Here is a 27,252-nt window from a genome sequence, read left to right as displayed (position 1 = left end):
TAGAATTAAGTCAAATACACTGTTATGAAAGATGTAAAGGTTTGTGAAGGCTTGTTTTTTTTTTTTTTTTTAAGAAAACGGTTCATTGTGACGAGTTATGCCTGAAATGATTAATTAATGAACGACATAGTGTACGGTTTTATTTTCATTGTAATTCGCTTTGACCTTCAGGTGAGGCAAAGTAAAGTAAATGGTATAGCATACACTGCAAAGGAGGCATGCATTTGGGAGAGGCATCAGCGGGTCAGAGTCAACGACAGCAGTTATATACTAACCTATAAGATTACTTACGCCAGGGGAATAGCCAGACTTTGGCGAGAGGGGAGTCCAGAGCCTGAGGTGAGGGGGCACATTTTAGCCCCCCCCCCGGCACCGCTGACCCCCCCCCAGCACTTTTGACCCCCCCGCCGCCCCTCCCCCGTCCCTTTCGACCCCCCCTCCCGCCGCTACCAACCCTCCCCTGCCACCGCCAGGTACCTTTGCTGGCAGGGGTCCTCAACCTCCACCAGCTGAAGTCCCCTTTAGCGCCAGTTTCCGAGTCCAGTGTGTTCGCTGATCTGGCAGGACGTCAGGACTCACAAAAACAGAATCCAGATCAGCAATGCGCCGGAGACTGGCGCTGGAGAGGATTTTGGCTGGCAGGGGTTGGGGACCCCCGCCAGCAAACGTACCTGACGGCTGCGGCGGAGGAGGGTTGGCAGCGGCGGGAGGGTCGGCGGAGGAGGTGGGGGGTGAAAGCAGGGGGGGCCAGGTCTAAATCTGCGGGGTCCCATGCCCCCATGGTCTCAACTAGCTATGCCCCTGACTTACGCAACTGCCACATTTAGTCGCATGCATTTACGCCTCCATAGAGCTAGCGTAAGTGGTTGTGCCTAAATGTTGGTGTGTAAATGTCAACTTATGTACCGTTAAAGAATTCATGCTTAGAGCACACAATTTAGACAACTAACTTTAGGCGATCTTTTGAGAATTATCCCTGGTAAGTGCAAATTCTTACCGAACTTTAGTAAACAGGCCCCATAGTCATCAGGACAACCCTATTTTAAGCTGAAGGCATCAGAATCCAAGTTGTTCACTGCATCTGTCAGCTGAAAATGATGGTTACATGCATGTTCAGATGATTTCAGCAGATGGCTTCCTGGCTACTTGGTGAAACCAAGCCCATGTGAGTATAATTTATAGCTTCAACCTCGGTAAATTTACTACAGCTGGCGCTCTCAGACCATTATTGGAGGATCCAAGAAGTATCCTGGCCAACTCTCCTTTCTCGCTTCAGTAACTATATTGTAGGATTTTATTAGGTCATGGCTCTCATATTACTAAAGGAAAGTAGGTTTAATGTAAGGAGGAGTAATTTTCAATACTATGTCCACAGGTAAGGCAATGAAGAATGAGCTTTTATAGAATTGCTTCAAGAGTCATGTACCCACCCACTGGCTCATGTAGTAACCATATAGGGCTAGATTCTATATATGGCGCAAAAAAAATCAGCACCGAACAAAGCACTATTCTATAAGCCATGCTTAAAGTTAGGCGCAGTTTACAGAAAAGCACTTACGCCTGAGAATTACGCCTAATTTCAGGTGCAGCTATTTACTACTATTACTTATCATTTCTATAGCGCTACTAGACGTACGCACCACTGTACACTGGACATGAAGAGACAGTCCCTGCTCGACAGAGCTTACAATCTAATTAGGACAGACAAACAGGACAAATAAGGGTTAAGGGAATTACTAAGGTGGGAATGATAAAACAGACATGGATACTGTACAAGGGAATAGGGGTTAGGAGTTAAAAGCAGCTTCAAAAAGATGGGCTTTTAGCCTAGATTGGAAGACGGCCAGAGATGGAGCTTGACATACTGATTCAGGAAGTCCATTCCAGGCGTATGGTGCAGCAAGATAAAAGAAAAGGAGTCTGGAGTTGGCAGTGGAGGAGAATGGTACAGGTAAGAGAGATTTACCCAGTGAACGGAGTTCCCGGGGAGGAGTATAGGGAGAGGTAAGAGTGGAGAGGTACTGAGGATCTGCAGAGTGAATGCTATTTGCACAAACTGGAATGTGCGTAAATTTTAAAAACATCCCATTATGCCTATGATCTGCTCATTTCTGCACCCCCTTTTTCAGATCGTGCCTAAATTTATGCACTTACAGTTCAATTAAATCTAATTAGTGCCAATAATTGCTTGTTAAAAAGTCAATTATTGGCATTGAATTAGCTCGTTATTCAATTAAATTGTGTGTGCAATTTTTGGCAACTTTTATAGAATTAGGAGGATATTGTGTTTTCCCAAAAGCTGAGGAGGGTTTTTATTTAAGTTCATACTTTCTACATTACAAAAGTATGTGCCTTAAAAAACTATGTGCACGCAACAGAAGGTGTAAATGTACATGGATAGCTTTCCTGGGATACTTAAGTACTGTTGATTTGAAAACTTGGAAGAGTTCAAACAGTGAAAAGCACACGTGTAACTTTCACAAGGGCAGTTATGAAATTACCTCCATAATTGGTGTGTCCTGTATGTGTATCACAATATGGTCAATAGACAGTGAATATAAAGGTGCACAAGGAATTTCAGCTAATTATACAAAAGTTCTAGGTATGTTTTCACATTTGTGTTTTCAGGAAGATAAAGGAATAGCAAGCACTCTGCTAATCATCTGGGGTACCATTCAAAACAACCTCCCTCTTAACTACTGATAGAAATACCAAAACATGGTACCTTTAAGAGAACCAAATGGTTGCCTAGACCCAAAGAGCTAGTTATTTATATAGGGTTCATCTCTACCAGGCAGTGAATTTATAATTGCATTTATGATCAATATGAATAGTTGAAATGCTGGGATGGCTAAACGTCTACAGCATGTGTTCAAATAATAATATGGATGTACCCCTTGGAAGCTGGGCCCAGGGAATATTGCCCCCTCTCTCGACGGCCCTGTGTAGCCCTGCACAAGTTATAAAATACCAACAGTTACATGACTAACCACCTACAGTTAGGTGCAAACACTTACATTAGCCATTGAACTAGCGCAGGTGCTCATACGTAAAGTTAGTATAAGTGAAATTGTGCACACAATCATCCTGATGTGTACCTTTAGTCGATCTGCAAAGAATTATTCCTGTTGTGTCCATCTTTTGTATGACATTGATTTATTACTAAGGAAGGTCATTCCTTTGAAATGACATGGAAAATTTCAAAGACATTTCCCCATGTCATTTTGATCCTGAACTCCAAAATTTAGAGTTTTTCCCTGTGTCATAATTACAGTGCACTTTTTCACAAGTACCATATTTAAGCAAAAGGCCACAACATTTGAGCAAAGTGGTGCTCGCTGTCAAAAGAGTGCACACTATTTACAAATTTACCCTAAAATAAAATAATAATAAAAGGAATAATAATAAAAAGAATAAAATGAGAAATCCAATAAACACAAGAAACTAAACATGAAAATTATGGCCTGCAACCCCTTTTTTTTGCTATTAACACTAAATTTCATTTGGGGTGTTATCCATGCTTTCACATAGTAACATAGTAACATAGTAGATGACGGCAGAAAAAGACCTGCACGGTCCATCCAGTCTGCCCAACAAGACAACTCATGTGTGCTACTTTTGTGTATACCCTACTTTGATTTGTACCTGTGCTCTTCAGGGCACAGACCGTAGAAGTCTGCCCAGCACTAGCCCCGCCTCCCAACCACCGGCTCTGGCATAGACCGTATAAGTCTGCCCAGCACTATCCCCGCCTCCCACCACCGGCTCTGGCACAGACCGTATAAGTCTGCCCAGTGCTATCCCTGCCTCCCAACCTCCAGTCCTGCCTCCCACCATTGGCTCTGGCACAGACCGTATAAGTCTGCCCCGCACTATCCCCGCCTCCCGCGTTCAGGATATCCACAATTAAAACGCATGAAAGATTTGCATATAATGGAGGCAGTGCATGCAACGCAAGCTCATGCATATTCATTGTGGATATCCTGAAGACCTGACTGGCAGGGGGTGCTGCAGGACCGGACTTGGGAAACAGTGAATTAGCATGTAATTCCAAACCTATGTAAACAGTAGTTTTTTGGACCACTGGAGGAGGTGTTTTAGGTAAGTCATAAATTGATTGTGAACTTGTGACTCACCCTATATATATAGTACACAAAATTACATGCGCAAATTTGGGCACACATCCATTTTGTATGCACAATTTAATTGAAGAAACAAGTCAATTAGCACTGATAATTGAGTGCTAATTATCGGCGTTAAGTGGCATTAATGTAAGCTTTTCGCACACATCTTTAGGTGCTGGGATCTGCACATATATTTCACATGCAGAATAAGGGAGATCTACGTCTAATTTAGTTGCGAAAATTTACATCAGGTCGCAGCTGGAGTAAATCCTTGCACCCACAGTTGGGCGCATATCCCGGCAAAAGCTATTCTATAAACGGCGCTTAACTTTAAGTGCCATTTATAGAATAGTGCATAGCGCTAATTTTTATTGGTGCCATCCACAGAATTTACACCTTACGCCTTCCTGGACCTATACGTCTAGCTCCATCTCTACCTGTTTTCAAATCTATGCTGAAAACCCACCTTTTCACTGCTGCTTTTTAGCTCCCATTAATTCCCTCACCCGTAACTGTCTTGTCTGTCTGTATTATTTAGATTGTAAGCTCTTTTGAGCAGGGACTGTCTCTTTGTATCAGGTGTTCAGCGCTACGTGCGTCTGGTAGCGCTATACAAATGCTAATAATAATAATAATAATAATTTATTGTATTATGATGTGGCCATTTACAGTACAGTGATGTGTCTCAGGCTTATTGTTTCTACCAGGATGTATTGTACATGCACATATGTTCTCCATTTCTTTTCCCTCTTTAGTACATGGCTGGATGTGATTGATTGCAGGCTGTTACTCTGTCATGTGCTCCGACTGCTGTATCTCATTATGCTATACTTTTCATTTACTGTTTCCAGCTTTGGTGGTTCCCTTTGTCTTTCTGCTTTTTCTCCTTCTTTGTAGATGTCAACATTTCTGTTTCAGTTTTTCAGACAGTATTGTTTATATTTTGTTCTGTAACTTGAGGTTCCTTTTACTAAACATTGGTAAAAATAAGCCTTAGTGCAGCCTTGCGCAAATCTTTCCTCTGAGCGCTAGGGCAATTTTTATCATGGCCGTAAAAACCCTGGATGCTCTATTTTTTTCTATTAATGGCCATGTGCTAATGATGCCCTTATCATGAGGTTATTTTTCAAAATTACCACAGGAGCACTTACTGCCACCTATTTTGCAGACGGTAAAGACTCCTGTGATATCTGTGGTAATATAGATGCACTAACTGGTTAGCAGAAGAATCCCCACTCTCTACCCCTGACATAACCCCTCAAAAAAATATTAACTTAATGTTACAATGTCACTTAAATTGATCATATGGAAACCTTTATTTCTTCCTGACCATATGCCTACTATGAGGCTCATTTTCGAAAGAGAAAAACATTAAAAAAGTGTCATAAAGCAGAATTTGGATGAAAATCTTCTTAAAACGTCCAAATTGGTATTTTCGAAACCTGTTTTGCAAACGTCTATCTAGCTATGCAATTCGTCTCCAGGGCGTCCAGATTACAAGGGGGGCGTGTCAGGCATTTTGAAGGCGGGATTAGGGTGTGCCTAACATTTGGATGTTTTAAAGCCATAATGGAACAAAACAAAAACGTCCAGGGTGAAAATCTAAACGCTTTGGTCTAGACCTGTTTTGAGAATGAGTAAGGCACAAAGAGGTGCCCTAAATGATTTTATGGCCACTGCAGGGAATCGGGGATAATCCCCCTTACTCCCCCACTCCCATCCCCCCAAATTTTGAATTAAATTATTACTTACCAGCCTCTATGACAGCCTCAGATTTATTTATTCAGATATTATACTCGGGTCCATTTCAGCAGCATGCAGGTCCCCTGGAGTAGTCTAGTGGTCGGTGCAGTGCACTGTAGACAGATGGACCCAGGCCCATACCACCCCCCCCCTCACCTGATACACTTGTGGTGGAAACTGTGAGCCCTTCAAAACTCACCAGAAACCCACTGTATCCACATAAAGGTGCCCCTTCACCCATAAGGGCTATTGTAGTGGTGTACAGTTGGGGGTAGTGGGTTTTCGGTGGGCTTGGGAGGGCTCAGCAAACAAGGTAAGGGAGCAACGGTGAGGTGTGTACCTGGGAGCATTTATATGAAGTCCATAGCAGTGCCCCCTAGGGTGCCCCACTGTTCTCCTGGGATGTCTAGGGGACCAGTCTACTAAAAATGCTGGCCCCTCCTACATCCCAGTGGCTTGATTTTCTACGTTTTTCACTTGTACTTTGTTTTTTGAAAATGACCTGAAAAGATAAACGCACAGAGCACAAAAACTAGTTACAAATGGTATTTTTAAAATTAAAAAAAAAAGATAAAATGTTTTGTGGCTTCGAAAATGGTCATGTTTTCTATTCAGATTTGGGACATTTAGCATAAATATGGCGCCTAAAATTAATGAGCTTTAGGCAATTATGCCTAAGCATATTCTAAATACCGCACGTATTTAGAATACGCTTAGGTGTAGTTCATGCGACTAAATCTACACACGTCCATTTGCATCAACAAAAAGCTGGTGTAAATCCCTGCAAACAGATTTACGCACACTGGCCCATATTTTATAACAACAGGCGTAGATTTTGGAACGCCCACAAAACGCCCATTTCCACGCCCCTAAGCATGCCCCCTTTGCCTGTGCAGATGAGAATTTAGGTGCAAAACATTACAGAATACGCTTAGCAATGTACGCACGTAAATTCTAATTTTTGACAATTAGTCTCGTTATTGCTTGTTAAGAACTGTTAACGCTTAACAGCTTGTTAAAACAATCTACACGCGTAGTTATAGACTATGCCTAGATTTATGCACCGAACCCTTAACTAGCTATAATACAACACCTATCCAACTATAATATAACACCTTTACAACTTTACTCAGAATATACTTTCCTACTAATGCCTGAACAATTCCTTTTGCCTTCTTTAACTTCTTGTAACACCAATTGTATGATGTAACCTGACATGGCTATGCCATGACAGTGCTCTGTAAGCCGCATTGAGCCTGCAAATAGGTAGGAAAATGTGGGATACAAGTGCAATAAATAAATAAAAATAAATAAATAAACCACGCGGAACTGTAGGAACACTATATAGAATCCGGGGGAAAACACCCAATGTCTGACTTGGATATCATATCAAAAATGCCCCTCCATGGGTCTTTTTGATGTTTTGATTTCCGTAGCCATAAAGCTAATTGTTAATCAATGCAAAAATAAACATACACTTGGAATCGGCTTGGTCTACTTAGAGGTTACGAGAGAGAGTGTTGGAACAAAGGTATACTGTAAGCAATGTTAAAAAATGTAGATGGGAGTTGGTGGATAATTTTATTTTAACATTTAACGGGAGGGTATTTTGCAATTTGTTTAAGGTTGTGTTATGTATATTCTTAATAAAAAAATTATTTAGTGCATGAGTAGTGTTTACATTCTAAAAAAGGAAGCCACGATCCGGGATCAAGATGGCGTCCGTGGGAGAAGCAGCGTTTTGAAGCTCCGACACACGAGTGGGCTTTCTCAGCGTTTCTCCTTACCCTGCTTATAATATGGTCTTATAATATGGTCAAGAGGAAGGGAAAAATTGGTGCTAAAGCCGCCTCTAGAACCGGGGATAACATCGCAGAGACAGCCAACTTCAGAAGCCTTTGGGCTCCAAACGCTGGGATCACAGGCTTCTGCCCAGGTTGGATCCCCGAAACAACATCTTATCGGAGATCTTGGCATGGAGGCGGTATCGTTGAGTCCGCCCAATAGAGTTGCACCGCCGAGACCGGGTGGAGAGACGGACCCTACAGGAGAGCTCCATTCGGATAGTTTGGAAGCTGGTAGCAGCCCTGTAGGATTTTCGACGCCAGATGCGACGGCGTCTGAGCGTAGGGTGGGAGGAGCCGAGATTGCGCCCTTTTCCATCCAGACGCCTCCACCAGTAAGGCTCGGCGAACTAACAAGACCAGCAACCGTTACATAAGAGACCCTCTGGGACGCCATACAGGCAATGAATGTGTCCCTGCAACAGATTTCATCCGCATTAACTGCTGAAGTAAAGGAGGTTAAGAATTCTCAACAGCTAATAGAGTCCAGAACAGCGAAGCACGAGGAGAAAAGTGAGTCAAATTCTCTCGCAATTAAAAGTTACAAACTCTAGTTGAAAATGTTCTTATGGAGAAAGAAAGGGATCAAAAGAAGGTAGAATTTTTGGACAATCAGCTTAGACAAAATAACCTAAGACTTTTAAACGTTCCTAAAACCCCTTTACTACCTCCTTTAGAGATATTACAGAAATGTTTTTTGGAAATACTAAAGATCCCAAAAGAAGTTTTTCCTCCGATTGTAAAGGTTTATTATATTACTGGAACTAAATCAAATCTGGAGATATCTCCGGATTTAAATCTTACTCAATTTCTTGAAACATCACTAGAGCCTATTACTGAACGCACTACTCTCCTGGTATCCTTTGCGTTCGAGACTGATCGTAATAATATACTGCGGCTTTACTTCAAATTTAGGGCAGCCCAGTTCTATGGCGAGAAGATACAGATTTTTCCTGACGTTAGCAAATCTACACAGAAGAAAAGGCAAGAATTTCTGGGGCTTAGGCCTCAAACTCTCTCCTTGGGAGGAACCTTTAAACTAAAATTTGCATGTAGATGTCTTGTTTCTTTTGGTAATGTTCATTATGTATTCTTTGATCCAGAAAAATTGAAGCTCCTCTTAATAAGTAAGGAAAGCAGGGACCCTCAAGCCTCGGTGACACCAGTAGGGAGCTAAAACCGCTGGCAAAGCTTGTGATTTCGTCCTCCTTATGTTTGTAATAAGAGTTTTTACTCCATTTTTCCTATGATTATTACCTTGTATCTTGATTGATTTATTTGTGGTCTAAGAATGTTAAACATTTTCTGAAAATCCATGAGAATGTAATGGATGGTGTTTTTTCAATTCCTTGGATGTATTTCCTGATTGCCATACATTTATTATTGTGAATGTATCATTTTGAAATTGAATAAAATAAATAAATAAATAAATAAAAGGAAGCCACACAAAGTGTGGAGGTGCACTTAATCCCCACGAAACAATACAGGAAGAAAAAAGAGGAGTGGGGGAAGATAGGCTCTTTCCAATCAATAAGGGAGATGTATATTTGAAAAAGGTATAATGTTTATTATAACAGGTCGACTCAACACAGCAGTGTTTCGGCGACGTAGCGCCTTCTTCAGGAGTCTTCCAACAGTATATCGAGTACTTGAGTGTTTAATACTCCAAGAAAAACAATTTTGAAGAACATACAGTTCCTTCTATTTCAGCGATTTAAATGGTCAGGGCCCCTCCTGGCTGTTTAAATCACTTTGAATATCAGGCCGGCTGCTTGAGATATGTAGCTTATGGTGGTAATTCCTATATGATTTGTTTTATGGTATAATATTTATGTCAAAATATTCAAGTGGTCAATTGTGAGCAGTGGGAGTGTATGTGCATGTGTGTGTGGTATCAAGGATGGGTCTGACTAATGTGTGTGTGATATAACTTGTGTTTTGCATTAACGACTTTCTATAGTATTGCTAGTCAGTGCTATGAATGTTCAAAGTACATGAGTAATATTTAAGTCAAAACATCTTTTAGTATCCCTACAGTAGCTACATAGTCCTATGCTATGTTTTTGATTAACTGCAAGGTGGATAGGTTGAGAAAGGTTTGTTTTCATGTGAAAAAGCAACAAAACAAATATTGTTTCAGGAGTGACTCAGTGTGAGAGAGGAAATACAGTAACAAATGCAAAAAAAAAAAAAAAAAAAGTAGAGCTTAGGAAAAGCTTGTAGAGCAGTTCTTCTTAGCCCAAGCATGGATGCAAACCTAGCCAACGGGTTTTCAGGATTATTATTATTATTACACTAGTAAAAATGGCCCGTTTCTGGTGCCGATGAAACAGGCGGTAGCGGGCACGGGACTCCCTTCCCCTCCCCTTACGGTACCTGTTCCGTCGGCCCAGGAAAGAAAGAGCCCCCTCTTTCCTCCCGTAGCGGTGGCTTCCTTGCTGCATGGTGTGGGAGTCCGGCTCTCGGCGTTTAAAAATGGCCGCCGAGAGTTGAAGTCTCGCGAGGCAGCTTGAACTCTCGGTGGCCATTTTGAAACGCCAAAAGCCGGACTCCCAAACCATGCAGCAAGGAAGCCACCGGTACGGGAGGAAAGAGGGGGCTCTTTCTTTCCTGGGCCGACGGAACAGGTACCTCTAGACCACCAGGGAGACACGCGTAAGGGGAGGGGAGGTGACGGGGAGGGAGGTTGGTGAGGTTAAGCGTGTGCTACCATGGGCGGGGCTATGTGGCGAAAGGGGCGGGGTTCATGTGCACGTCAGCGGCGGCTGGGATTTGTTGGAAGGGAAGGAGTAGGGAAACACGCTCCGCGTGTTTCCCTACTGCTCCCTGTGTGTTAATTTGTTTTCGTGTTCCGCCCTCGACGTCATCACGTGTGACACGAGGGCGGGGCATGAAGATGTGGTGGTGGCTTCACCACCATGAAACCACGAACCGGTGTGTGAGTGATTTCAGTGACGTCAGTGTCCTCAGAAAGTTGAGGCTGCGTTTTATTATAGTAGATTTGTACCCTGCGCTTTCCCACATAATGCAGGCTCAATGCGGCTTACATAGTAATTTGAAATACAAAGTTAATAGAATTTTAATAAAACAGTAGAAAACAATGTAAAGTTGGGCTTAGTAGTGTATGATTACCAAAACAAATATGAGATAGATTTGCATGCATTAGGTCTCCAATATATCAATATTATATGTAGCACTTGTTTACCGCTTCTATCCCAAGTCCAATGTGATTTACAATTTCAAGTAACAATATACAATACCTAAAGATACAACAAAGTATATAAGCAATAAACTAAACAACAGATCCAATACAGAAATCACTCCACCTTAATCAGAATTTTCCAAATATAAAAGTTTTCAATTTTTTGTGAAATGGTAAATCATTTGGATCTGTTCTAATAAAGGTAAGATGTTCTAATAAAGGTAAAGTCGCACAAAATGGAAACGAAGCATTAAATATTCTTAATGTAGGAGGGTGACACAACAATTGGTCCTGTAAATGAGAAGAGTGTCTAAACAGCGGGAGAGTTAACAATTTAATCAGAAATTCAGGTCACCAAAGGTTTGAAACACTAAGTAAGCTTATATAAAATAAAAAAGTCAGGCTCGTATATGGAGCCAATATAATTTAACAAGAAAAGGTGAAACACTGTCAAACATCCTAATCCTAAAGATTAATTGGGCAGAAGTATTCTGAATAAGTAGAAGTTTATTCAATAACCTAGTAAACAGATCCAAGTAAAAAGCATTGCAATAGTCCAGTTGTGATGATATCAACATCTGGACCAACACAGCAAAATGTGTTTCATCGAAATAAGATCAAATGAGATGTAGTTGTCTTAATTTAAAAAGTGTGTGGGGGGGGGGGGGGTTGGGGGGAGTGCCACAAATGTTTTATCCGAGGCTCAAAAGACAAGGAAGAATTTAAAATAACTCCAAGATCTCTTGATTTGTCTTCTACTGGTAGAGACTTACCCAAAAGTAACAAAATAGCGTTGGGTACAATGATCTTAGTATCTTTAAACCAAAGGACTTTTGTCTTATTGGTGTTCAATTTCAACATATTATCCAATGCCCAATGCTGTATCCTATCCATTATAGCTATTGCCTCTGTCCAAACTGAATTTTACTGATGGGAAGACTGGATTGACCATTTAACTCTTATCTACTGTCATGTTCTCTGTTTCGCTGTTTCTAAAGTGTCATCAAGATAATCAGAAACAGAGACCAGCATCAATAAATTGTCTGCATATGAAAATGTACATCATTATTCAATTTATTAAAACCTAAAGTAGACATAAAACTATCCCAGTTGCAAAGGACTAAAATATAAATCCACATATGCATCCAGCTTCTCCTACGTATTGTAAGGAGGTTGGAGGGTCTAAGCAGCTCAGGAGGAGGTATGGGGCCAGACTACATTCCCCACAAGGCCCTGAGAGAAGGGATCGGGGTGGTAGGTCCCAAAACCCGGTATGGCCCCCACGTGGAAGGGAGGGGGAAAAGGACTGGAGAGAGCAGCTGCTATGGCAGGCGAGGGCCAGAAGGGGTAGCAGGGATGACAAAGCTCAATACCCTTGGGTTAGAAATCAGTACAAGATTCCTGCCACCTGGGAGGGGGAGGAGGTCTCCAACCAATAGCCTAGCAGAGAGGCAGAGTTAATGGAGTGTTTGGAGGAAGGAGAGGGAGAGACCAACACACCAGGTTTGGAGGAGCCAGTTGACATGGACTGTAATTGTACTTTGGGGCAGAGTTGCAGGGACTGAAGGCAGTGGGTGGTCACAGGAGTCAATTAGCTGTGTTGTGGGCAGTGTACTGCCATTCTGCAACCACCCAAGCGGAAAGACTTTTAAAACTGAAACCCAGGCTGTTGAACTGGGGGAGAACTTGGATTTAAAGGGAAGTTTTTTTCTTGTTGCTTTATTTTGGAAACGGAAGGGGACTTTAACCCCTTGAACTGAGATTTTGTGGAGGAGGGGAAATAAACTGTTTGGAACTAAAAGCTGTGTTGTCTGGAAGGACTTTGTTTGTGGACTGCTAAAGGGAGCCTACCACCCCTGAAGGTTTGCTACCGGGATTACAGTTATTACAGTATGCACGCAACTATGGAACGCATTACCGAAGGCCATAAAATCAATACATGACCTAACAATTTTCCATAGACTACTGAAAACGAACCTGTTCAAGAAGGCTTACCATAATGTTCCATCTTAAACACAAAATAAATAGACCTTACACGAACTAGACAAGGCCGAACTCTTGTCACTTAACTGTTTAACCCCACTGCTATTAAAGAAAGCTACACAATACGCACTACCAATCTATTTCCTAAATTTAAGATGACATCTCAATAGTCGATGACCTAACTTATGCTACAACTCATTTTATCATTTAGATATCTATATACAATACCATAATGCAATCCTCTGTACCATGTATGTATGCACCTAAATGTATTACCATTTGAAATTCTGTACCCGGAAATGGCGATCGCCATCACAGCATAATGTAAGCCACATTGAGCCTGCAAATAGGTGGGAAAATGTGGGATACAAATGCTACAAATAAATAAATAAAAAGAAATGGTAATAGAGGAGAATCCTGGGGGATGCCACAACCCAGAGACCAAAACTGAGAACATACACTATTTTTCTGGACACAATAACTATGATGAATTAAAAAATCTTCAAACCAGTAAAGAGCCGTACCCATAAGACCTATTCCACTTAATCTTTCAATCAATAAAGCATGATCTACTGCATCGAATGCAACAGAAATATCAAATTGAAGGAAAAGAGTCTGCTTACCAAAGCACAGTTGTTTTTTTAGTTTCAGAAGTTAATACCAGTAGCAACATTTCTGTACTATGTTCAGGTCTAAATTCAAACTGTGAGGGATGCAGGCAGGAGAACCTATCTAAATATTTAGCAAACTGTTGACCCACATAAGACTCCACTAACTTGGTGAAAAAGGAATACTTGCTACTGGCCGAAAACTGGCCGATAATATTAAATCCATGCCTGCTGATTTAGGTATAGGTGTCAAAACAATTTGGCCCATAGCAGAAGGCATGAAAACCGAATTCCAGAATTCTATTAACAAATAAAATAAACCAGTTTACAATTATTGGAGGTGCAGTAGAGAACAAGTGTACATCGAAAGTGTGACAGCTTCTGCAAAAGCGAATAAACTTCACCAACAGTTATTGGGTCAAGTGTGTTCCAGCACTGGTCTACTGAAACACTGACATTGGAATTAGTAGCACTGTGTAAGACATTGGAAGGAAATAGGAAATGACCTCACTAACATCTGTTTGACTACATTAGCATGCTAGTTGCACTATTCTTTACTGCACGTTGTCTCCCGCAGTGAAGCCTCTGAGTATTCTGCGCTCACTAATGCGGGTGCTAGTCCAGTGCTAATGGCCGCAAGCGCCTGCGTTTGCTTCTGAGCACTGGGGCCTCAGTGTGATAACTGGCCGTGGGAATGAAAGGAGACTGTGCCACTGCAAAGATAAGTTACTGTATTTTGTAATAATTATAAATTCAAGAAAAAAAAGATTAAAAAGACCTAATGGAGGTTTTTATGCCGATGATGACAGCAAGTGCTCCACACAGTTGAAGGCCTGAGGGCCAAGTAACAAGGAGTCTGTTGAGGTTTTTCCTCAACTAATCTGTAATAGTTTATATGGATTAATGATAGTGACATAGTAAATGACGGCAGATAACGACCTGAACGGTCCATCCAGTCTGCCCAACAAGATAAACTCATTTTACATGGTATGTGATACTTTATATCTGAGTTTGATTTGTCCTTGCCATTCTCAGGGCACAGACCATAGAAGTCTGCCCAGCACTCTTCTTGTAGTAAAAGTTCTGAAGCTAATGTTGAAGCCCCTTAAAATTTACACTCCAGCCCATCCATATCTATTCAGTTACGATCAGGGCTTAGACCCTAGAAGTCTGCCCAGCACTCTTCTTGCACTAAAAGTTCTGAAGCTTCTGGAATCCTAAAGAGTTACAAGATTCCGGAATCCCAATTAGTAGCAACATTCCATGTAGAACCCCATAGTAAATGACGGCAGATAAAGACCTGAACGGTCCATCCAGTCTGCCCAACAAGATAAACTCATTTTACATGGTATGTGATACTTTATATGTATACCCGAGTTTGACTTGTCCCTGCCTTTCTCAGGGCACAGACCGTAAAAGTCTGTCCGGCACTCTTCTTGTACTAAAAGTTCTGAAGCTAATGTTGAAGCCCCTTAAAATTTACACTCCAGCCCATCCCTATCTATTCAGTCACGATCAGGGCACGCCACAGAAGTCTGCCTGAGACCGTAGAAGTCCGCCCATATTTGTTTCTCAAATATGCTTGGACTTTGCATGAAAAAATAATCTGACATACTCATGAAGTGCTTATTTTCAACTATATACAAACTACTCTCAAATGCCAATGAATTCAATCCTTAAAACTCCAGGTAAAGACTCAGCCAAAAATAAGTCTGCTCACCAACCACAACTTCTAGAGTTAACCACATTCTCACCAATTTCCTACTTAGAATACCACCATTGGAGAATCAATTAGCAGCAGCCCCTCCCCCAATTCAGGGCAACAAGCTAAAGCCTTGGATTTCCTAGACTTTAAGGTTAATATCGGCCTAGTGGTGAATAACCTCCCTCCTAAATAAACCAAGATGCGGTTCGCATTCAACAGTCACGGCGGCACTAATTAGCAAGATCACATTAGGGAATTTGGAAATTTATGAGGATATTTCTAATTGATTTGTTTTATAAGCATTATTATCCTCCGTGGCTCCTTGATTTGATTATAGTTGTTGATAACTGTAGAAGACAAGCCACAACTACCTGCATAGTCTTTACACTTATTGTGTGTTACATTTTGCTGTCAAAGCGCAGTAAGTGCTAAAAACTTACAACACTTTAGTAAAAAGGACTCAAACTTTTGTTTCAAATATCTAAAAGCTCACACTAAATGCAGGAGACCTTTGCAATTATAGCTGTGCTTGAGACCAGTTAGTCCTGCCTCATACATAGATAAATTAATTGGGTCTCCGATAATTGGTCTAATGACAGCTGGTCTAAAATACACAATGGCTACTGGATCAGTTGGTCTAAGAGAATTAGTCTATACAAAAGAGGAGACGGAGAATGATGCAAAAATCAGTGTAATTTTGTAAGAAAAAACTACAGCAAGATACAGAAATTAAAGATTACCATATACTTTATGAAAGAAGTTAATTTTATAAATTTACATACATGTCGAATTCTAATACACAAAGGGCAGTATATACCATTGTGTGCCCATGCAAATTGATATATGTAGATTAGATTAAAACATGTGGTGTATTCTCATTACTGACTTTAAAAAGGTGATCTGCCACATGACAAATGCATGACTTCACTTCTTCATTTTGATTATTTAATTTTTAGATCAATTGTCTATTAGACTAATTGGACTTTAGACAAACTGTCATTAGACCAACTGTACTAAAGCTAAATTAATTGGCTCTGGAGGCAAATAAATATGGCCTATAACTTTGAATAAATTGTTTTTGTAGACATGTGGAAAACTGCCTGTTCTGTGTACCTAGAAAGCATAAAAGGAGTATTTATGGTAACTCCTGGATATCTTTTTTAGGTAACTGAAGACTTCCTTGTTGTTTTCCAAAATGTCTGCATTTACAAAGCTGCTGTTCAAGTTAATATTCTCTTTCCAGACACCATTTATTTTGGGTGAATTGACCACAACATATAGAGCTGGAAGAGGGGAAAATATATATTTCTAAAACCATCTTAAAAGATTTTTAATGTTTTCTCCTGTCCATAAGTATGTTTTCCAGGAAAATGTGAGCACAAATTTATGAAAATTTCACAAAAATGAAAATGCTAATTTTTGCACTGCTTTTACTACTACTACTACTACTACTACTTAACATTTCTAAAGCGCTACTAGGGTTACGCAGCGCTGTACAATTTAACATAAAAGGACAGTCCCTGCTCAAAGAGCTTACAATCTAAAGGACAAGTGAATAGTCAGTTCGATAGGGGCAGTCAAATTGGGGCAGTCTGGATATCCAGAAGGTAACAGTTAGGTGCCGAAGGCAGCATTTGAAGAGGTGGGTTTTAAGCAAAGACTTGAAGACGGGCAGGGAGGGGGCTTGACGTAAGGGCTCAGGAAGGTTGTTCCAGGCATAGGGTGAGGCGAGGCAGAATGGGCGGAGCCTGGAGTTGGCAGTGGTGGAGAAGGGTACTGAGAGGAGGGATTTGTCCTGTGAACGTAAGGGGAGATGAGGGTAGAAAGGTAGTGAGGGGCAGCAGACTGAGTGCATTTGTAGGTAAGAAGGAGAAGCTTGAACTGAATGCGGTATCGGATTGGAAGCCAGTGAAGTGACCTGAGAAGAGGGGTGATATGAGTATATCGGTTCTGGCGGAATATAAGACGTGCAGCAGAGTTCTGAACAGATTGAAGGGGGGATAGATGGCTAAGTGGGAGTCCGGTGAGGAGTAAGTTGCAGTAGTCAAGTCGGGAGGTAATGAGAGCGTGGACGAGAGTTCGGGTGGTGTGTTCAGAGAGGAAAAGGCGAATTTTGCTGATGTTGAAGAGGAAGAAGCGACAGGTCTTGGCTATCTGCTGGATGCTTTTGTATCTATTATGACAACTATTCAGGCATTTCTATTTATTTATTTTATTTATTTGTTACATTTGTATCCCACATTTTCCCACCTATTTGCAGGCTCAATGTGGCTTACATAGTACAGTAGGGCGATCGCCAATACCGATATGAACAAATACAAAGTGAGGTTATGACAGAGTAATGATCAGTGTGATAGACACATTGGGGGTAAGAAGGAAGGAGAGTTGGGTTATGTCCAGTACGAACTTTTATATTGTTGTGTTGCGGGATTGAGGCATTTAGGTTGGATCGTTAGGGTATGCCTTTTCGAACAGGTTAGTCTTTAGGAGTTTCCGGAAGTTTAGGTGATTGTTTTCACGGCAATTGGTAATGCGTTCCATAGTTACGTGCTTATGTAAGAGAAGCTGGATGCATAGGTTGGTTTCTATTTCAGTCCTTTGCAGATTGGGTGGTAGAGATTTGGATATGTTCGTGTTGATCTTGTTGTGATTCTGGTTGGTAGGTCTATGAGGTCTGTCATGTATCCCAGGGCATTGCTGTAGATGATTTTATGAACCAGGGTGCAGATTTTGAACGCAATACGTTCTTTGGGAGCCAGTGTAGTTTTTTTCGTAGAGGTTTGGCGCTTTCGAATCTTGTTTTTCCGAATATAAGCCTGGCTGCTGTGTTTTGAGCAGTTTGAAGTTTCTTTATGATTTGTTCTTTACATCCCGCATAGATTCCATTACAGTAGTCTAGATGGCTAGGATTGAGAAAGGCAGACTTCCATATAGCCAAAGTAGGCAAATGCCTAAGGGTCGCTGGCCACCATTGGAGAGCCACCCTGTCACTGGAAATGGTGATCCTGAGTGGCTGCGACCCTATTTTGCTCAAGCCAGCAGAGGGTTAAATCTGCCACAGTGGGTTGCAAAGCTTTATTTCTTAGCATTAAGGAAGATTTTTGTTTTGCCCATCAATCTAAAGAGTGAAGAAAATCAGTTGCTTTTGTAACATATTATAGTCTTTAAAATGCTGGCACTTTCTAGCCTACAGCTCCTTCCTAGGAAGCAATGTTAAATGGTGGTGACTGTGGGTTCTTTTTTTTAATCATTGCCTAACATGAAACCACTGGTTGTTTTCTCTTTTGAAACACAAACAAGTCCAGGCCTACCTCATGATACAATAAGAATTTTCACAATAGCCCACCCAAGTTGTCTATAGTAAAGTTAAAAAGCTTTTCATAGCTATGTTATTCTAGAAATGCTACTCTACAGGAAAGTTAACATTTTACATACAAAGGGGTTTTAAAAACTTAAAAAAAAATTTAGACTCAATCAGCTTTGGTGGTCAACATAATATATATATATTTTTTTTTAATGCCAGCTGTGGAAGAGCCTGAAGAATCAACTTGGACTTGGACAATAGAACTGCAAAGCAGCTACAGAAGCACCAGACATCCCTCTGGGAGAACGCCATCCGTATGGAGGACCAGTTCCGGTGGATCACCATGAGGCTAGTGGGACTGCAGGAGTGGGTGGAAGAGAACAAGCTACTTACCCCTTTTAAGCAGTTGTTGAGGGAATCGATGTTGCCTGGTGAGAGCGTGCCAGATTAACTTATTGACCATACCCACCAGGCTGTCAGAGTGAATTGGACCCCTACTGTAGGGGATGGGATGGGGGAATGGGGGAATGGGGGAAGAAAAGCTGTGTTTTCAAATTAAGGAGTGGGTGCTGTGGCAATCATGGGAGATGGATCCCTTATTTATTTGCTGCATTTGTATCCCACATTTTCCCACCTATTTGCAGGCTCAATGTGGCTTACAATATGTTAAACAATAATCACATTAATGGACTAAGGATTTCAGAATATTGTTACAAATAAGGTGCATAAGAATATCATGGCAATCATAATAACGGAATAAGAATTTCAGAATTGCTACAAATAAGGTGCATAAAAATATTATGTAGGATTAGAAGTAGATAAGTAGATAAAGCATAACATAATGAGATCAGGCGAATATATAATCTATATAAATAATTCTCACCTCCAATTCTGAAGCTCACAGTGTGGCTGGGAAACAGTGAAACCCTGTACTGTTGTAGCCTGTCAGCACCACTCACTGTCACTGTCACTCATACACCCGCCCCCCAGCCACGCCCCTTCCGGACATAATTCGCAACCTGAACGTTCTATTGAGGCCCCAAGCTCCAGCCACTTCCATCAGCAGTTCGTTAGTTCGTGGTGGTGAAGCCTCTCCACTCACCATGTCTGTCTGTCACACCCTCGCGTCGAATGTGATGACGTCGTGGCCAGAGCTATTAAGGAACGCAACGGAAAGGGGCGAGTAGCGTTATGACGTCGTGGGCGGAGCTATTAAGAAACGCAACGGAAAGGGGGAGTAGGGAAACACGCGCTGACAAAACAAAACATGGCGCCGAACACAACCGTTCCCGACTGCGACACAACGCGATGTCACAGGCCACACGAGGAGCGGGTTCACAGTGAAAAGGTCTGCTCACTGCCTGTGGTGCCATCTTCCATCTAAAAAACCAGCTGATCCTCTTTCCCCAGGTATGTTACGTGGGTGGCCGCACGAGGAGGGGGGAGCGCCGGTATTCACGACCTCCGTGGGGGTGGAAAGGGGGTGCACTGAGTGCGGAGACTGCAAACGTACCTCTCCAATCCCCTTGCTAGCGCCCGTTTCATTTCAGGCTGAAACAGGCCTCTTTTACTAGTATTCAATAATGAAGATGTAATTAAAATGAACAAATTAGAAGAGTTCCAAGTAGTTGTATCTGGTGTAGTTTAAGAATCAGTTCGTTATGGAGGATCCTTTTTGTACGCCTTTTTGAACAGGTTAGTCTTCAATAATTTCCGGAAGATTGTCTAATCATGTGTAGTTTTTACGGGGCACAGAGGGTCAAACTGTGCCCAAAATAAGGTGCCAGAAAGATCTGCACTAAACTAGTATTCTATACAGGGCACTTGCACACAGAGCACCCTTTATAACCTTGCGCCTAACTTCAGATATTATGCTTGCCAAACCTGGTGTAAATCCTTGTGCCCAGCTAATGACAGAAGTCCAAGAGGCCCTGGCTACTAAGCCGCGCTAAAGGCACACTAGCATTTTTAGCACGCACTAAGCATTAGTGTGCGCTAACCATGTAGATGCCCATAATATTCCTATGAGTGTCTACACGGTTAGCGCGTACTAGCACACCTTAGTAAACAGGGCCCCAAGCATTTTGTAACATTATGACTATTTTCTGGGAATGCCCCTGATCTGAGCAAAGCAAAAGGCACAAACAGACCTATTAAAAAAAGAGGGAGGAAGACCAAACGACAGCCAGCATGGTTAAAAAGTGAGGTGAAGGAAGCTATTAGAGAATAGAAAAAGTAACCGAATGAAAATAATAAGAAACAGCATAAGGAATGTCAAGCAGGGGCGTAGCCAGACAGCAGATTTTGGGTGAGCCTAGTCAAGAAGTGGGTGGGCACCAAGTGTTCTCCTCCCCCCCCCCCCCCCCAATGCAATGAGGCCAGTATCAGCAGCTTAGGAAGTTTTCAGCACCATCAGGGGGAGGTCTTCAGCTGGCGAAGCTTGGGATCGCCACTAGCTAGTACTAAATATGTGCTGCTGTTGGGTGGGCCTGAGCCCTAAGTGGATGGCCCTGGCCCACCCAGGCCCACCTGTGGCTACGCCACTGATGTCAAGTCAAATGCAAAGCGCTGATAAGGAAGGCAAAGAGGGACTTTGAAAAAAAGACTGCATTGGAGGCAAAAGCACATAGTACAAATTTTTTTTAGGTATATTAAAATCAAGAAGCCAGCAAAAGAATCGGTTGGACCGCTAGATGACCAAGGGGTAAAAGGGGCGATCAGGGAAGACAAAGCCATAGCAGAGAGATTAAATGAATTCTTTGATTCGGTCTTCACCGACGAAGATTTGGGAGTGATACCAGTGCCAGAAATGGTATTCGAAGCTGACGAGTCAGAGAAACTGAATGAAATCTCTATAAACCTGCAGGATGTTTGGGGCAATTTGACAAATTGAAGAGTAGCAAATCTCCAGGACCGGATGGTATTCATCCCAGAATACTGATAGAATTGAAAAATGAACTGGCGGAACTATTGTTAGTAATATGTAAGTTATCTTTAAAATCGAGTGTGATACCTGAAGATTGGAGGGTAGCCCATGTAACGCCGATATTTATAAAGGCTCCAGAGGGGATCTGGGAAATTATAGACCAGTGAGCCTGACGTTGGTGCTGGGCAAAATGGTAGACACTATTATAAAGAACAAAATTACAGAGCATATTCAAAAGCATGGATTAATGAGACTTAAAGTCAACATGGATTTAGTGAAGGGAAATCTTGCCTCACCAATCTACTACATTTCTTTGAAGGGGTGAACAAACATGTGGATAAAGGCGAGCCAGTTGATATTGTGTATCTGGATTTTCAAAAGGCGTTTTACAAAGTACCTCATGAAAGACTCCAGAGGAAATTGGAGAGTCATGGGATAAGAGGTACTGTCCTATTGTGGATTAAAAACTGGTTAAAGGATAGAAAACAGTAGGGTTAAATGGTCAGTATTCTCAATGGAGAAGGGTAGATAGTGGGGTTCCTCAGGGGTCTGTGCTGGGACCGCTGCTTTTTAACATATTTATAAATGATTTAGAGATGGGAGTAACTAGTGAGGTAATTAAATTTGCTGATGACACAAAGTTATTCAAAGTTGTTAAATCGCAAGAGGATTGTGTAAAATTACAAGAGGACCTTACGAGAATTGGAGACTGGGCGTCTAAATGGCAGATGACGTTTAATGTGAGCAAGTGCAAAGGGATGCATGTGGGTAAGAGGAACCTGAACTATAGCTACGTCATGCAGGTTCCACGTTAGGAGTCACCGACCAAGAAAGGGATCTAGGTGTTGTCATTGATGATACATTGAAACCTTCTGCTCAGTGTGCTGCGGCAGTTAAGAAAGCAAATAGAATGTTAGGTATTATTAGGAAAGGAATGGAAAACAAAAGTGAGTACGTTATAATGCCTTTGTATCGGTCCATGGTGTGACCGCACCTCGAATATTGTGTTCAATTCTGGTCACCGCATCTAAAAAATATATATAGTGGAATTAGAAAAGGTACAGAGAAGGGCGACAAAAATGATAAAGGGGATGTGATGACTTCCCTTTGAGGAAAGGCTGAAGCATCTAGGGCTCTTCAGTTTGGAGAAGAGACGGCCGAGGGGAGATATGATAGAGGTCTATAAAATAATGAGTGGAGTGGAACGGGTAGACGTGAATCGTTTGTTTACTTTTTCCAAAAATACTAGGACTAGGGGGCATGCGATGAAGCTACAAAGTAGTAAATTTAATACGAATCAGAGAAAACTTTTCTTCACTCAACGTTTAATTAAACTCTGGAATTAGTTGCCAGAGAATGTGGTAAAGGTGGTTAGATTAGCAAGGTTTAAAATGGGTCTGGATGGTTTCCTAAAGGAAAAGTCCATACACCATTATTAAATTGACTTGGGAAAAATCCACTGCTTATTTCTGGGATCCTGCCAGGTATTTGTGACCTAGATTGGCCACTGTTGGAAACAGGATACTAGGCTTGATGGACCTTTGGTATGTCCCAGTGTGGCAATACTTATGTACTTATATTAACCCTCACTAACTCTAGCCACAGAAGAATGAGCTGAATTTTTACTTGTCCCCAGACCACATACTAAAAAGCCTTAACATCTGAAAACTGTGCTTGGCCATTGAGTCTTCTGTGCACTTGTTTTTATTTGGGTTTAATAGCTAATACCTACTTTAACACTGTTCCCCCTAAGCTGAGCAGGAGTCCATCTACAGTTCTGCCAATGGGGGGGGGGGGGGGTGCTGTTTCACTATCACATTTTCAATAGTGAGAGACAGGCAAGTTCTGTAGGACTCCAGGGAATCTACCTGTCCCTAGTGATTGAAAACATAATACTGAAGCTCCCCTCCTACTGGTAGAAATGCAGTTTGGAGGACACCCCGCTCAGCTTAGAGGGAACAGTTGGCCCAATAAGTTAGCCCAGCTAACTTCCGCGGTTGGCACTGAGCCCAGATATTCAATGTCAGGCTAATTCCGGTGACAAGACTTGAGTATCTGGTTTATTTTTGGCCTATGCAACTTTGTAAGTCTATGTGCTTCAAAAATCAGTCTCCACATCTCTTTAATCAAATCAATTTCTTCATTAATAATTTTAAAACATAACTTTGCTTAAGAAGAACCAGAAGACCAGCTAGCCAATCAGGTTATCAGTGTATTCACAATGAATACTCATGGTTATATTTTCATTAAAATCTATCCCATGAATATTCATTTTGGAAGCCTTGTTTCAGTATTTTAATAACTTAAATAAAATACAGAAGAAACTTGATACCATCCCTGTATCAACAGAATGTCATTATTTAGAGGTTATGTGGCATATGAAAATTTAATCATAGATTTATTTAATTCTCTTTCTACAAGGGGTTAATGCATAGGCTGGTTAGGTTCCAAGGTAGACAGTGTTTGGCAGGTTAATTTGCTTCATGCAAACAACTTGCTTTTTGACAGAAATAATTCACTCTGTAATCAGCATAATAAACTTTAAAAATGTATTTCAAGGTTGCCTGTGGCAGGCAAAATGCTGTAAAAAGCAAATTAACACTAGGATGGTTTAATGGTGCCCTAGAGACTGAAGTTCAACACCCCGTGTAACAAGCTGGAGACAAGAATCCTAACTGATATTTTCACAGCCATCAGTTTTCGTGATGTAACATGCCTGGTTGGGACACGAGAACTAAATGTACAGTACTACTGCAGTTAAACGCATAGAACCTGTCATACCTGTACATATGAGACCCAACATATATACAATATTCATCAAAGCTTGAGCTGCTTTTCTCAGTCTTAACTGGTTTTAAGAATTGTAGAGGCAGTGCCAAAGTATGAATGCAGTCCCAAATAAAACTGCCCTATATGAAGCGAGAAACTACCTTAGACTTAATTTCCCTAAATGTAAAAAGGTGATCTACAAAAAACAGTTCACTCTGCAGATTTCTCATGCCTAGGGACCAAATGGTAGAACTCCTTATCGTCCAAAATAAGATGAATACAGGTGTACATCAGATTCTGCAATACACCAGATTCTGCAAAATCTTACAATCTTTCCTCTTCAAGGAGTTCCTCACAAAGAACAATCCCTTTTCAAGATATTAGTTGTTTTACACAATGGTTATATATCCTGATCCTCTCAAGGTTTTTCAAATGTTGAATCGCTATAGATTTCTGGTTCACCTTTAATTATTGTATAATTGAGTTCTTCAACTAGACGACTATTTTATTACACATTATTTCCTGAAATGTACCCTTTACTGTTTACTATAAGCCACATTGAACTCAAACATCTTTGGGATAATGTGCGTATAAATGTAACAAATAATAATTATATATTAGCAATCTACATTTCGGCGAACTGTCAGAGGGATGGGAAAAAAAGAGAGAGAAATTTTAAAAACAGGTCATAATGGTTTTAAATGTCTCAGTCCCTAACATTAGCACCGAGGTGTACTCATGAAAAGGTCCCTAGGCATGATGAGTGCATAATGATTCTCAAATACTTCACCACGCTCATCACAATTGGTATACATTTATCTTATCATTTCTAGGGATTTAAGCATGAGTAAGGGGTTAATCTTAGTGAGATACATAAAAACACTTAAAACATAAGAACTGCCATAGTGCCATACCGTCAAGGTTTATCTAGCCCAGTTTGGGTGATGAAAGAACCAGACTGGGGGAATCAAGAGACTGTAACACATGTGCGGGAGTGTAGGGGATTATAACAGAAGCAAGACGGGAAGGAGATCCCAAGTGCAGAGACTTATAAGCAAGACAAAATTCTAAACCAGCATCTGTAACGGACTGGTAACCATTGCAACTGGATAAGACGAGGGTGAAACATGATCCCACCATTTAGCATGACAAAGAAAGCGTGCAGCTGAATTATGAAGTGTTTGAAGATGGCAAAGAAGGTAAGAAAGCATTCCACAGTAAACAGAATTACAGTAATCAATATGGGTGATAACAAAGGCATGGATGAGAGTGTGAAGTGAAGGGAGGTCATGAAATCTTCTGACAGAACATAATTGATGGAGCCAAAAGTAGTACTATGCAACTTTGTGGCATGTGCCCTAGTCTTTGTACTTTTTGAAAGAGTAAACAATTGATTAACATTTACCCATTTTATTCCACTCAGTATTTTGTAGACCTCTATATTAAATCTGATCCCTACCCCCAGCCATCCCTTCTCTACAATGAAGAGCCTTTTTTCTTAATATGAGAACATTTCAATCCCCTTAATTATTTGGGTTGCCTTTCTTTATATCTTTTCTAATTCCACAGTATTTTTTTGAGATATGGTGATCAGAATTGCACACAATACTCAAGTGAGGTCACAACATGGAGCAATATCGAGGCATTATAATATTCTTTCTGGTCAATATTCAGCCAGCGGCACAAAACACTGTCCTCCATGAACAGAATTAGGCCTCAATACTCGCACTGAATATTGAGCCATGCTGGCATGTGCTAGCTGCCAGATCTGCGGCTAGATGTCACAGGGGGCATTTTGAGGCTGGAGCTGCGAGAAGCTGGAGCAAGTGGCATTGCTCCTGCTCATAAGACCTTCAAGATCACCAGGGATATCCAAAGTAGGCCGTTGGAGGGGGGTACATGGGGTGGGGGCAGGGGCTTAGTGAGGGGCTCTGTCTTCAGGGGGAAAGGGAAAGGTAAATGGGATTGATGGGGAAGGAGACAGCCCTACTCAGAAGTTAACCAGGCACCAGCCAATATTCAGACCAGTGTCTGGTTAGCTTGGTGGCTAAAGTGAGGACAGCCATTTAGCCACCTCCGCAAACAGAGATTTTAACAGAAGCTACAGACTGCATTGTTAAAGTTCACTGTCCATTCTCACGTGACAAAGAACATTCCAAAGGCTTTGGGAACTTGTTTAGATAGCCATGACACATTGCGCTCAGAGCTGGATATTAAACTGCTGATCATCTTTTTGTCGCTCACTCTTCGTTGCACTATTCTGTGGTTGCGGACTTGGATAAGAAACCACCAAGTCTGGAATTAATACCAATTGGGTTAAAGCAAAGAAGGGGCTTGGGGGGGGGGGGGGGGGGAGATGTTAGAAGGTAATGTAAAACAAAACAATTTGTTGTACTGGTTGATTGACACAGAACTTTGTGAAATACTTGTTCAGCGTTTTATTGCTGTTTCATTGTTTGCTTCATTATTAATAAAGATAATTGAAAACAAAAGTTCACTGGCCATTAAAATTGCAAAGGAGATAAGTCAAAGCAGAAGATATTAAACATAAATATTAGGGGGGAAATTCTAAAAAGTGGCATCTAAATATAGGTGCAACAAAGGACCATCCTTAGCACCCATTTTGTAACAGCATAACGGTGTGCCTAACCTATTGCAGAATAGTGGTGCAAAGCTGCAATACGTAAGTGCGACCGCTTACACCAGGCCAATGGCAGACATAAGCTGGTGCACCTAAGGGGCCCTTTTACTAAGCCGTGTTACAGAGTATGGGTGTCCTACGCGCTGTGGCCACTTTTAGCGCTGAAGTAAAATGGCCGCACACTAATTTCCCTATTAGCGCTTGGCCATTACTGCCGGGAACCCTTACCACCACCTATTTAGGGCTCCCACGCAAATCGGGTAGCGCAAGGTAACGTGCCCACTTGCCTCCAGTGTAAAAAACAATTTATTTTTTACCATCCGTGTAGCGCGTGCTGATGGCCAAACTACTACGGGATGCCTCAGTGCGGCCCACGGGAGTGCCCTTTTACTGGGCAGTAGAC

The 27,252-nt window shown here is 41.5% G+C and overlaps 1 protein-coding gene across 2 annotated transcripts in view; it reads right to left on the bottom strand.

Annotated features, from left to right (window-relative positions):
* The window catches only part of FGGY (FGGY carbohydrate kinase domain containing), a 464,206-nt gene that overhangs the window by 284,924 nt on the left and 152,030 nt on the right, over positions 1-27,252 (bottom strand). The gene's annotated exons all lie outside the window — the stretch shown is intronic.

This window comes from Microcaecilia unicolor, chromosome 6, assembly GCF_901765095.1.
Source record: "Microcaecilia unicolor chromosome 6, aMicUni1.1, whole genome shotgun sequence".
NCBI classification, from domain to species: domain Eukaryota; kingdom Metazoa; phylum Chordata; class Amphibia; order Gymnophiona; family Siphonopidae; genus Microcaecilia; species Microcaecilia unicolor.
The sequence above is the reverse complement of the archived record's forward strand: the minus strand, read 5'-3'. Positions and strand labels throughout refer to the sequence as shown.